This window comes from Vicugna pacos, chromosome 11 (assembly GCF_048564905.1).
Source record: "Vicugna pacos chromosome 11, VicPac4, whole genome shotgun sequence".
Lineage (NCBI taxonomy): Eukaryota > Metazoa > Chordata > Mammalia > Artiodactyla > Camelidae > Vicugna > Vicugna pacos.
In genome coordinates, this window is record NC_132997.1 from 19,016,402 (window position 1) to 19,028,986 (window position 12,585).

Here is a 12,585-nt window from a genome sequence, read left to right on the forward strand (position 1 = left end):
ATACAGAAACTCAAACCCAGAGGTAGTAAAATCTAAAGATTAACCAAAAGCAGCACAAACCCAGAACATTCAAAAGCCAAAGTTAAGTTTTCCACCTCCTCAGTAGAGGTTAATCCCAGCAGTCTCAAAGTCTAGATTTGTTACATTGGCTTAGATTTGCTGGTAATGAAGTGACGAGGATGAGGAGAGATGTTGAAATGCCAATCCAGTTTAAACACCACGCTGAGAACTGTACTAAGGCCTTCTGTGCAGCTATTTTTTTTTTTTTAAAGAAAATCAAAGTGCTTTGGGGACTGGAATAGATTTAATTTAACTAAACGTTTTGCCTGGCATGTGACAATTTTTCATTTAACATTCCTCTTTATAAGTAGCCCAGTAAAATCCTCTTTTACTTAATGTGCACTCCCTTCTTCCTTTTATTCCCTCTGGTTTTCATGGTGTTAGGTATTGCTAAAAACAGAATGCATAGATTCTAGAAGACCTCTGGAGGGCTGAAGCATGATTGATGAAAGGAGGAACAACAGAGGCCAAAAGGACTAGCAGTCTCAAGCAGAGAGCAGGACTAGTCAGGGAGTTCATCAGAAGCCCATCACTTTCGCTCCACAAATCCACTAAGAAGCACAGAGACCCTCTGCCAACAAGTAAGGAGAAGGGTTGCTGGTTGTATGTTCTTTCCTGAGGACAGCACATAATTTAAAACTATGGAAAGGTTATTTGAAATGTTTGGTAGCGATAGCTCAGTAAATAAAGCTTTGCAAGCAGATTAAATGAAATAAAACATTAGCCTGAATTCTCAGAAACTGGAATCTCCACCCACCACATTCGCATGTGTTTCGCCCTTCCCAGAAGGGGGAATCACAGCGTGCTGTCCCCATCTCATGTAATTTTCACCCTGCTCCCATCTTCTCCTCCAACAGCCTTCAGATGACCAAACTGTGGACAAACTAATGTGAGAACCTGTGTACCTGCCATCCATTAAAAAAAAATTATATATATATATATCTATTTCAATCAAAACTCAGGACACAGAGCTGCTTCCTGCCCACTGCACAATTTGTTTTGTGAACTAGACCTACATGTCTTCCAGGGAGTTATCTTAATTTTTCTAAAGAAGCAGATCAATTTGTATTTCAAAGATCCATAACAAAGAACATTCTCTTTTAGAATGGCATTCAAAGCAGGGAAGAAGCAAGACTTAACCAGAAGCCTGCCCTGCTTACTACATTCCTCAGGAACATTTTCTGAATAGCTCCAATTCTACAACTAGAACTGTAGCATCAGGTGACCCCTGCCTTGGATGTAAGCTCCTAAATGACTAAAACTCTGTTACTCTTGTTTATCTTTCTGCAGTGCTTAGCACAGTCAAGAAACCAGACTTCTAATAACTGAAAAGCCTCTACATTATTCCCTCCTTCTTCTCAATTTCAATAGTCCTAATTCCTATTTTCCAATTCCTTATATTACTTTACTGCTTAACAGGGATGGCAGACCCCTACTGTCTTGCCATGAAATATTAAATAAATATATAGGAGGCAATTCTGGGTCTCACATTATTAAACATAATAAAAGGCACATGGCTTATGATATTTCCAATCTAATAAGCAATCATGTCACAGCCTACAAAGCAGTTATGTTTATAACACTTAACACTGATAAAATATCAACTACACCTGAAGAAGAGAAGGAAGTATTTTGAATGAGATCATTTCAAATCCAAGACTCAAGGTGGAGAGGTACTGAACCTTGGGCCACACACATAACAGTGATTAGAAAACAGTTTACTTCCAGGGTCTCAAGCACCAGTGTACAAACATTCCAAGATGTTACTGCTTTCTGCCTAGGTAATAGTAAAAGGCTTTTCAAGATGAGTAAACATCCTGCAAAGAAAAGCTATTACCACTGTACAGTGTGCTTTAAAAATATTTTAGTTCAAATCTGAACCCTAGCAATAAATAATACAAACTACTTGGACATTCCAACCTATGGGATGGTTCTAACTTAAACCACAGGTAAAGAAAACTGAAAATTTAACTTTTTGTTGTTTCCTACTTTTCCAAACAGCAATTTATTATATAAAGAATCCTTTAGCATTCCAATAAAACTTACCTCAGTATAACAAAAATCCAGGATTTTGGATCCTTCTCTGACATCCTTATTTGCTCAATTAGATGCTTCGTAGGCTTTCAAGTGAAACCCAACAGTTGGTTCCGAGATCACTTATGTGTAGCTAGATCATTTACATGTGAGTGGCCCTGTCACCTTTAGAGCACTGCCTATAATGAGGTCCCCTCAGACAAGGGCTCACTGGACAACAAGCCACAATTGGATAATACTAAAATGATCCAAGATTTCCTAATTTCTCTGAATTTGGAGAGGATTTAGGGAAACCTCCTCCCTAAAAATGGGAGGATAAAGAAAGGTAATATTTCTAAAAGCGGTATCTTCTGTTTGAAGGGCCCCCAAAGAGCTGCACCATTATCAAATGAGCAGCAATATACATCCAAATACAGTCACAAGTTCACCTCCAAGTCCTTCGACGTGGAATCCGACTCCTCCTTGAACAGTTAATGACAGTTCACAAAAACCCCATGAGGGTCACCTCTATGCTCTTCTGGAGTTTCAGGAGGTCCATGAGGGCAGAAGGAGCTGAGCAGAAGGTAAGGCATAGGGTGGAGGAGGAAGAGAAGAAAGGGGGGTTGGTGTTAGAAGCAGGGGCAGAAGTGGCCCTGGGTCATGAAGAGCTGACTGGAGAGGATGGAAATGGGCTGGGAGCATCTCTGGAGTGTTGGAATCCAGTGCCTTCATTTTGAGGGTGAGGAAACTGAGGCTGTGGTCACAAAGCCAGTAAGTGACAGGAATCAGGCCCAGGTTGCCTAAGCCCCACCGCTGAGAAGGCAAGATGCAAGGACAATAAATGAAGAGGTTCGAACTGCACGGTGTGGAGCACCTTTCTCCGTGTTCACCTCACACTCCCCTCCAAGGAAGAACACTCAGTGAGGCAGCAGAAAAGGGGTGCATGCTGGGGGAGGAGGAGGATATGATTAGTTAATGGGCTTCTATCTTCAATGATAGCTCCATCAGATATATTTGTATTGGGCTCTGATTTTTATACTATTAAGAGTCCAAGATCAATGCTTCTCCCCAGATAAAGGAACACGCTACTAGCTTTGCATTACAAGTGGAGGAAAGTGGAGTGATTATGAAGTTGAGTAAGTAATAAGATGCTGCTAGAAATGGTAAAAGACCTCTTTGATGCTACACAGCTGTGCTTGAGACTTCTGCTCTTTAGGGACTGGCTCTAAAAATATAAGATTGTATCCTTGAAACAGGCTTTGCAGAGAAGGAAAAAACCTCCATTCATTAAGCTTAACCATTAACTTGGAGGGGGCTAAGTACCATAAAACCCAGTGCTTCTCATGTTAAACACGCACAGGAATCACCAGGGATCTTATCAAAATGCAGGTTCTGGCTCCATACGCCTGGGATCAGGCCTGAGATTACAGCAAGTTCCCCAGCGATGCTGATGCCACCAGCCCAGCCCGTGGATCATACTTTAACCACAAGACCATTAAAAAAAAAAGGTACAAAAGCCACATTTCAAGGTATGTTTATCTCACAACTTAGACTGCTGGCTACAAAAGAGTGACATGTGTGTCTTCTTCCTTCTGGTGAGTGACAGGCTCTGCAGAAATGGCAACATAACTTCTTTTCTGGGAGGGGGAGGGGTTCGAGTCTGCAGGTAAGCATAACAGCACGCGGTACACGGCACTGTGATTATTTAATGCAACAGGAGTTGCTCGGGGTTTGGGAATGGGAGGGGAAATCACCTGTGCATCACACAACAAAGGGACAGTAAAGGCAGGAGTAGGGAACCTGATGTAAGTCCTCTTGGGTGGCCAAATGGATGACGTGTTCATTTTCATGAAAGCTAATCTTTCCCATTTGCACTCAAAATGGGCCCTGTTTTACTTTCCAGGAGTCCTGAGGCCTTTGTTCTGATAGCCCACAGGAAGGCCTGGAAAAGACCATGAGCAGGACTGCTCCAAGCCAGGCACACAATTATGTCTGCAATACCTGGCACCATTTCTTTCCATGGTCTCACATGCCTTAGTGGAAATGTAAGCTTTCTGAGGACTATCTTGTAGTCTTTCTGGGCTAGTCCAAATTTGAGGAATAAAATTTTTAAAAATAGACTTAGGAAGCAATGTGGCTTTGAAAATCTTGACTCAAATACCTGACAGTCACTAGTTACATGACCTTGGATAAACTGCTTAAGATTTCTGCTTCCTTAACTATAAAAGAGGATAATGGCCACCTAGTGAGGGTCCAGTAAGCTCAGGTACTTTGAGTACCTGGCAGCTCAGTGGCTGGCCCAGTGAGGTTCAACAGCAGGAGTATCACCCGTACCATCAGTGCCACCTTCTCCAACTAAGCCAACCAACGCCAGTCCTCACTATACTGAACAGACAGGCTACCGGCTAGGCCCTGTGCTCAGCAAGCCTACATTGCAAGCCAACAACACATAAAAGTCACACCCACTTTTTAAGCATCGTTGATGAGTCTCAACTTCTACGTACTCATCATCTAAGCACTGTGGTGTTCTGGAGAGAAAGACCATAATATACACAACCAGCCTCTTCACTATCCCCAGTGCCATCTCTTCACTAATCCTGTCTTCCCACCACATCTCCTCATCCTCATTCTGACAGCACAGCACCCCAAAGAGGAGGAAGAGAGCCTCTCCTCTCACCCCATCTCCCCACTACATGCCCCTCCTGGGCCAACAGCAACTCATCTTCCCCAGCATAGTGTGAGAAGGAATGGCCTGCCCCCTCCCTGCCAGCTTAGTACTGACCACATGGAAAGGCTACTTACCAAAAGCAAAACCCTGGAAGACCATTATTTACAAGTAAGTGCATATGATTAATGCTTTAAAGTCCACAGTCTTTCCATATATATTATCCCAATCAATCCCAACAATAACCCTGTGAAGCTTCTAGGGTGCTATTCCTATTACTGTCATTACAGATAAAGGCTCATGGAGTCTGATGTAAGAGACAAGTTCATGGCCACTTTCTCTCAGTATCTAAGAGAGATCTCCCCAAGAAGTCGGTGGTGAGAACATTCCAGAACAATCCATGTAATTCAATTACACACATCTTTTTGATAGAGACCACTGGAGCCCATTTTATCAGCCTCAGCTGTTCTGCTCCAAGTTATCAGGATCTGTAAACCACACCCTACCGTCGAGAGCCCTTCATCATACCCAGAACAAGGTCTCCTGTGTTGGGATGTAAATAGCAACGCTGAATCAAGGTTGAAGTCAAAACCCTACATTTTCCTCAGTGAAGGAAGTGCCCTGCACTAAGAAGAACCTTCCCCTGAGCTTGGAAAAGTCTCTTTGAATGATTTAGAGCAAAGGGAAACTTGCCCAGGTGCTAGACACTAGGAGATCCCACCAGGTGAAGTGCTGGGCAGTTGTCCCTTTCCTCACCTACACCAGTGTGTTCTCAGCTCTCACTTAACCAGTTTGTTTATCCATTAATCCAGCGACAGACATCTGAGTTGTAACCATACTTGCTATGAGCACCTGTGTATGAGTTTTTGTGTGGATCATTGTTCTCATTTCTCTTTGGTGTATATCTAAAATTCGAAGTGATGTTAACTGTGTTAATTATATTTCAGCATTGCCAAACTTATTTCCAAAGAAGCCGCACAAATATGCATTCCCACCACAGTGGAGAAGGGTGCCAATTTCTCCACATTCTTGCCAAAATCTGCTGTTTTCCATTTTAAAATTATAGTAATGACAGTAGGTGTGAAGTGGCATCTCACTTTGGTTTTGATTTGTATTTCCCTAATGACTAAAATCGCTGTGCACATTTTCATGTGCTTATTGGTTATTTGTGTATCATATTCAGAAAAATGTCTATTCAAGGCCTTTGCTCATTTCTATTTGGGTTATTTTCTATTATTCAGTTATAAGTTACTTAACATTCCAGATATAAATTTCTTATCAGATTTATAATTTGCAAATATATTCTCCTACTTTGTGGATTATCTCTTCACTTTCTTGATTCTGACTTTGAAGTACAAAATGTTTCAATTTGATGTTCAATGTATTTGTTTTTCCTATCTTGCTTGCTCATGGTGTCATGTATAAGAAGTCTGCCTAATGCAAGTTCACATAAATTGAACCCAATATTTTCTCCTAGGAGTTTTATAATTTTATCTCTTAAATTTAGGTATTTAATACATTTTGAGATAATTTTTGTATATGCTGTGAGGTAGGGTACAAAATTATTTTTTTTTTGCAAGGGGATTTTCATTGTCCCAGCACCAATGTTGAAAAGACTATACTTGCTCATTGAATTATCATGGTACTTTATTGAAGGCTGTTTGACTATAAATCTAAAGTCTTCTTTCTGGACTTTCAAATATGGAATCATTGAATAAAGATAATTTTACTTCTTCCTCTCTAATCTAATGTCTTTTATTTACTTTTCTTGCCTAATTTCTTTTGGGTTAAATTTTAAAAATGATTATGTTTTATGGTATATCTACCTAAAAACAGTTCCTCCAGATTTTGGGTAACATGAAAATTCAGAGTTCTGCTAAATCAAGTTAAATGATGGAAATTCACTGAATGTCTGGATCATTTTTAATGAAATAGAATAATGAAACATTAATTGCTATAGAAGTTATGTTTACCTACAAAGATGAGGCAAGAAGAGCAAAAGAGAGCAAGTGAGATAAGGAGGAGAGGGACAGAAACAGAGAGAGAGAGAAGCTGTGACAAAGACAGAGATTGAGATTAAGAAAAGCAGAGACAAAGACAGGTGTAAGGAGAGACTCAGAGTTCAAGACAAAAAGACCAGCAAGGAAACTGCCAGGGCTCACAGTGAGAGGAAGCTGGAGAGACAGGGTGCATTAGCTAGCTCGTCCTGGCCTTGGGAAGGCCAGCATTGTCTCCCCAGTCCTGGGTACAGGGGAGATGCCTGCAGGAGAAATGATTCCTTTCTTTGACTGCAGATGGTGTATTTTCTGGAATCCTGTGTTCTTATTCAGAAAAAAAGCATTATTCTTCATATAGACTAGAAACACCGCCAGAGGACAGCTGGAGCCTATCCCAAACTGGTGCTTGGTACTAGCACAGGTCTTTCTAATCCCACCTGCTTCTTAGTCTTTCTAGGTGGTTTGATGGGTTCTCCTGATATTGAGATGTCACTGCTTTAAATGATGTCCTAAATTTTATTGGAGTAGTTTTTGTTAGGATTTGAAGTCCTAAGAGGGTACTTGTATATTTCCTAGGCAGGGACCCAGGGGGAAAATTGGGAGGAACTAGGTTGGCTGTCTTTTTGAACACTAAGCTTAAATTGGAAATATGTACATGTGATCTGAATGAACTTTTTGCTAGTGACATGAGAGACTGAGCCTGCTCATCTCTGAAGAAGAGGGACATTTGCTTTCTCCAGCTACCGGCATTCTCAGGCAATGGAGAACCATGTGGAAGTGTCTGAGGATCAGTCCTCTTGATGGTTATTGGTTCTGCAGGGGATCCCACTATAGCAATTATGTTAATTCTGCTGGACAGTGGGCACCATAAGTTGGATTGCCTAGTGCTCCGAATCCCCATGCAGTTTCAGCCACAGAGAGAAACCAAGACAAGTAGGAGAGACCAACAATGAGTTCTTGGGGAACTAGACTCAGAAGCAGCAAACTTTGGATCCATCATTGGGGCCTGAGAACATTGTTCGCATCATAACTGATTTAGGACACAGAGTTAATAATTGGAAACTGTACCTCAAATTTGGAACAGTTCCTGGACAGGCTGGATCTCTGGCTGGCTTCCTGTGTGATTGCAATGAAGCCAGTGCTGGCAAGAGCTCAACTCTGAAATGCTACAATGGAGCTTTTTTTGACATTCCAAAACTGTAGATAAAACTGACTTGATAAGACATCTTTTCAAAATGCTGACCTTGAGAGAGCAAAAGTATTCCTAGTAGAAAGACTGAAGTTATAGCTCTTAACATGTCCTTGAAATGTACACACAGCCCCCTTCACTTGAGACTATAACCTTGGCTTAACTAGCATATAATGAAAGGGAAAGGGAGAAAAAAAAAGAAGGAAAGAAGCTTTTAAACTCAAGCAGGAAAACTATAAGATCTCTGTTTGTGTCCATCTGGATGGATGTCTGTCTGTGCATTTGTTATAAATGATATGTCCCTACCTTCAGAGGGTGTTATCAAAGTGAATTTGTAAAAGAACTTTATTTAATTGACTTATATATAAATGTCACTTAAGTCCAAATTTTGAAGGATCACATGATCTAAAATTAATCCTTAATGAATAGTAATTATACTTTAGGCCAGATTTTTTTTAAAAAAAGGAAAAAACCTATTGTGTCTGTTGGAGCGAAAATGTCCAAGCATTGCATTAAATGCAGCCTCAGTATTTCCTTCATTAACTTTGACCCCATCTCTGTTCAAATGGTCAATTACTGCTCTGATTGACCAAGGAAGAGGCAAAAGGCAAAGATGCTGGTTAAATCCAGTAGCGTCAGTTTTTTATCCAGATATTGTCAGTTTTATAATTTGTTTGTCAAAGTAACATGCCGGTGTGCCTTCCACATTTAATATCCTCTCCAAGTCACTTTGATCAACTCTGACTCATAGATCACTTCCTAATTTTATTGAGACTTTGTTTCTCTGTTGGTTGGGTTGACAAGCCAGGGGGGATTTCTGAGAGTGGGGAGCTCAGACCTGAATGTTCCATGGTCTTTACCAGAAAATAGACCTGATTCTGCCAAATGCTCATGTGCATCACCCATCAAGGTTCTCCCACTTGCTCAGTCAATGGGACAGCCCAGGCAGAGGTGGGAAAGAGAAAAAGAAAAGCAAACACAGGGATTCACCCAGAAACTCAGGTAGGAAACATGCTGATGTGAAAGGATGTTGAGGGGGTCTTAAAAGTTACCCTGGCAGAAAGGTGCAAGGCTTTGTGTTTGAGACTCCAAATGAGTTTTACAACAGTAACATTTTAACTGCCAATCAACAGCCTAGGGTAGTGGATCACAACTTTTGAGTTTCATGGATTTTAGGAATGTGGTTTGCATTGGGCAGTGACTTCTCCTCACCATCTGGCCCAGCTCTCCCTTGAGGAGGAACAGAGAGAGGGAGCAGGGCAGACTCCTTCTAGTTGGTACTGGCTGGTGTCTCCTTTGCAGCTGCTACCTGCTCCCTAAACCGCCCACCCAGCTGGGCCACCAACCAGGGTGCCGTCATCCACATTGGCAACAGCTTCTGCCAGCCTTTCCTCCATGTCCTTCAGGTGCTGACTCGGTGGTGGCTGCACGTAGTCCTCGCTCAGACCTGGTCTCACGATCCCCACTCTCTGCTCCACTCCTGCCCAAGCCAGGTTCTGCTGGCACAAGTGGGCGGTGGCATGCATGGCTCACTGGCTGACAGATTCCTCATTTCTGAAATAGTCATTTCAACTCACCCGCAATCAAATATCAAATCTCTGCTCCTGAAGTAGGTACTGTGGAACCTTAAGCATATAGTTCATCACTCTGCCCATCACGCCATCCTGTTCTCCCGATTTGGTGCTGCATGGGGAATGGGAAGAATGTAGAGATTTTCATTACTTTTTATGACACTAACAATACTAACAATAAAATTAAAATGTATAGGTATTTCTTTATTGAGATACACTGTTGGCTATAATATTTCTGAGCCAAGCTACCCGGCTCGTTCTAAAAATATCAACTCTTAAAAGCACTTAAACCTATACATGAATAAATGAATTTTATCATGGCAATATAAAAATGACTATATTAAGAAAAGAAGAAACAAGGGGATTAACTTGTTTTTACATGTAATGCAATCTTTCAGTGAGAATCTATGTGGAAAACATGACTTACGTTTATCATTAGTTAAATTGAGCAGCACCCCAGTAATGGCCCTCATGCAGTCTTCCACTGCTTTGCCCATGTGATTCGCGATGTTCTGGTGAGGCAGAGGCTGACTGTCAGGTAAGTGTTTTCTGTTCTCAGCACGGTTACACTGCTTAATGAATTCTTCACAATGTTGTAATGCTCTAAGGGAAGACAAAGTAGAGACTATTATGCTAAACACATAGTTATGCTAAGGATTTCTATCTACTTGGACCTTACTGTTTTAAATTTGTCATAAATGCTACCAAATTATTTTTTTTCTATTCCACAACTTATAATGTACTATCTATTCAATCACGTATCAAGCATGTCTGATAGTCACACTAGGTGTTGTTTTTGCTTCATTTGGGAAAACTTGATAATATAATTTTTAAGCAAAGTTAAAATTATAAATTCAATGAATAAGTATATAACTTTACTACCCACAGTTGTACACATTAAATGCCTTTTTATGTAAAACTAAACAAATTTAAATTGGTACCAGAAAAGTCTTAAATGGAAGAAAGTTGTTTTTTTTTTTAACCATTGGCTTATTTCAGAGAAAATTCATTATTTAAAGTAGTCGATCATCTGCTAGTTCAATAAAACACATACTGGCACTGTTATTTCTACCATACAGAGGCTCAAGGGTGAGACTGTTAAACCAAAGTGTACACATATTTCAAACATAGATCAATATATCAAATGAATTTCCCACAAAGACTGTAACAAGCAACAGCGCATGAACAGGGTGTGGGTGTGTCCAAATTTTTGCCTGATGGCAAAAAATGGTATCTTATTGCTTCACTTTGTATTTTTCTATTTTTAAAATGAGCCTGTTTTTATGTATTTATCAGTTTGTATTTCTTCTACTGTGAGTCTCCTGTCAAATATTCCTTATTTTCCAGCAAAGTTTCTTGTCTTTTTCATATTGTTCTCTATATTTTCTTATCTATTCTGAATAAAAATCCTTTGTTACATTTAGAGTTTCAGATTCATCAGTTTTAAACTTTACACTGCACCATTAGCAGCTTGGATACCCATCATGTGGCCACCATGACAGCATTATACACAAATAATGATTTAGGGCCACCACTAAAGGGAGTACAGAGTAGTCAGAGCCATATTTATAAACTAGTCTACTTTTTTCCTGTGTTTGGTTTTAATCATGTGATTAACCCTTTAACACAATATAAGGAAGTTATAATGGTATTTACCATCCTAATAAATTCAACAGATGATGGAGAAAATTCAAGGAACAGGTTTATCATCATGTTATTTAAAAGCAAATGCCTGGAAAGAATCTAAATGGTCAACAACATGGGAGATAAACTATTAATAAAGGTATATTTATTCAATTATGGAGCAAACTAAAATTATAGGCTCAAAAATGTCTGTTAGACCATTAAAAATTAACATATATATAAATGTTCAAAGTAAAAAACTTTTACTTTTAAAAGTAAAATATATTTTTAAAATAGCATACAGAGAGTTTGGTGAGGTAGAAGCATTGCTTCTCTACAATCTGAGCTCTTTTCTAGTTTTAGTAACTGAAAGTACTGAGGTACATGTCAATTTTGTATCCTGCCTTTTAATGGTAACTCACCTTCCCCTTCAAGCCCCACTCTACCTGAATCTATTCCCTACTTTACCTTAACTAAACAAGGCAATAACCCTGTCATATGTGGCTAACACAAGGAATTCTGCAACTTTTGAGGCAAATGCTGCAATCTTCAGTTTTGTGAGCAGTAGAAAAACCAATGCTTACATAGTTCAGATGTTGGAAATATATGAAAGTTGGGAATATATAAATTTTTTTTCAAATGACAAGACCAATTATCTTCTTCTGGCCTACCAATCTTTAGGACAAGCTTTAAAAAAGTCAGAAGAAAGTAGAACTAAAATCATCCAAAAGCAACATAGTATTCTTACCTTGGGCAGTTGCACTGAGCATAAGGGTAGCCACAGCCATGACCCCAGGATAAGAGACACTGCTCCAGAGAAGGGCAGGTGCCTAGAAACCTTCCTTCTGAATCTTGATCTCTTGCAGTGGTTAATCAGACATCCTAAGACACTCTAGAATAAGTGAATACTCATTGAAAATGGCTTTCAAAAATCCTTTGAATCTTTATTCCGGAAACCTATAAAGAGTAAGAATTCAGATTCCTACTAGCTTCAATGTACTTACATTAAAAACAAACAAACAAACAAAAAAGGGAAAAGGATTAGGCAAAATACAATAAAAATTGTTACTGAGAAAAAAAATCTAAATACTGATGGACCAGTTTGGGAATATCAGGCAAGAAACAGAATTATGTTCAGCAAAACCTCAGAAGAGTTTGCTGAATTATAAACCAAGAGGTTAAATGATTTGTCCAAAGTCACATGGCAACTATGACTAAAAACTTCCTGAAAGTAATTTTTATTTTATAATGGAAGGAAGGAATCCATCATTATATTTTCTAGGTCAAGGTGCTTGTTGTGTACAGTTTCACAGAGCCTTCACATTTTTTCTTTAATTTTATTCATGTCTTTTTCATTCAGCAGCTTAGCTGAAGAAGCATCTTGCTCCAGTTCTAAAAGTCAAATCATTAGATCCATGCTAGCTCTATCAAGATCCATGTTCAAATGACATCTACTCAGTAAGTACA

General features: G+C 39.6%; 1 pseudogene; it reads right to left on the reverse strand.

Moving 5' to 3' along the window:
• LOC140699180 (cyclic AMP-dependent transcription factor ATF-5 pseudogene) overlaps window positions 1-12,585 on the reverse strand; it is a 33,484-nt pseudogene that overhangs the window by 15,814 nt on the left and 5,085 nt on the right.